This window comes from Acyrthosiphon pisum, chromosome A2, assembly GCF_005508785.2.
Source record: "Acyrthosiphon pisum isolate AL4f chromosome A2, pea_aphid_22Mar2018_4r6ur, whole genome shotgun sequence".
Lineage (NCBI taxonomy): Eukaryota > Metazoa > Arthropoda > Insecta > Hemiptera > Aphididae > Acyrthosiphon > Acyrthosiphon pisum.
The window spans coordinates 23,824,096-23,825,067 of NC_042495.1; positions in this window are offsets into that span (position 1 = coordinate 23,824,096).

Below are 972 nucleotides of genomic sequence, written 5' to 3' on the forward strand. Positions count from 1 at the left end.
AAAATATACACTGAAATATGCACTAATAAGTTCGAAAATATGCATTTATATGCACTAACATTTTTTAAATTATGCACTCAAAATATGCATTATGTAAAAAAATCATGAAAAAGTTTTAAAATAATAAAAATTAATCCATAAATTTAAAAAAATTCAAATTCCTCCACAAAATTTTGCAAACGGCCCGCAACTGTTTGTTTTTCTTTCGGCATTGTTAAAATAAAATATGAATAATGTGTACAGTAGTAACCTACCTATACCTCACATGAAAACACTAAAACAGGAAATTGAATGGATAAATGCATACGACTCATACGATTAAACTCATCGGCGAGTGTAAGAAAACTATACTGTAGAGTGTAGCAATGTACAAAATTATAAATGCTGGTTGGTGAGAAGCTGCCACTTTATACGGTGGAGGATGGTAGTGGTACACTGTTTCCGCGATATTTCGTAAAACGCATAAAATCTAAATAAGTATGTAGGTACTAGGACATTAGGTAGTCACACACTCACTGAATAAAAATAAATCAAAACACTATAATTTTGTTAACAGGAATAAGAAACAAGAAACATTTCAAATATTTGTCTAAAAAATATTTTTATGAAATAATATGCACTAACGACTATAAAAAATCGACTATATGCCAAATATGCCTTTACACCCAAAACATGCAAAAACATGCACTATCAAACTTCATATTATTATTACTATTGTTATGAAACGGATTTGTATCTCAGCTAGCATGTTTTCCTGTGTAGCAAAAAAAACATGCAGATGCATGAACTTACGAGCCCTGATAATAGCTATCTACTATAACTATAGGTAACGAAAAACAGAGGTAAAACAGAAATATTTACGCAACACCAGTTTTTAACTACATTTATTTTGATTTTTTCGTTGTAAATAAAAAAAAATTAATCTTAATACTAGTTAAAATCTTAATCAAATAATTATACTTTAATAAGTAG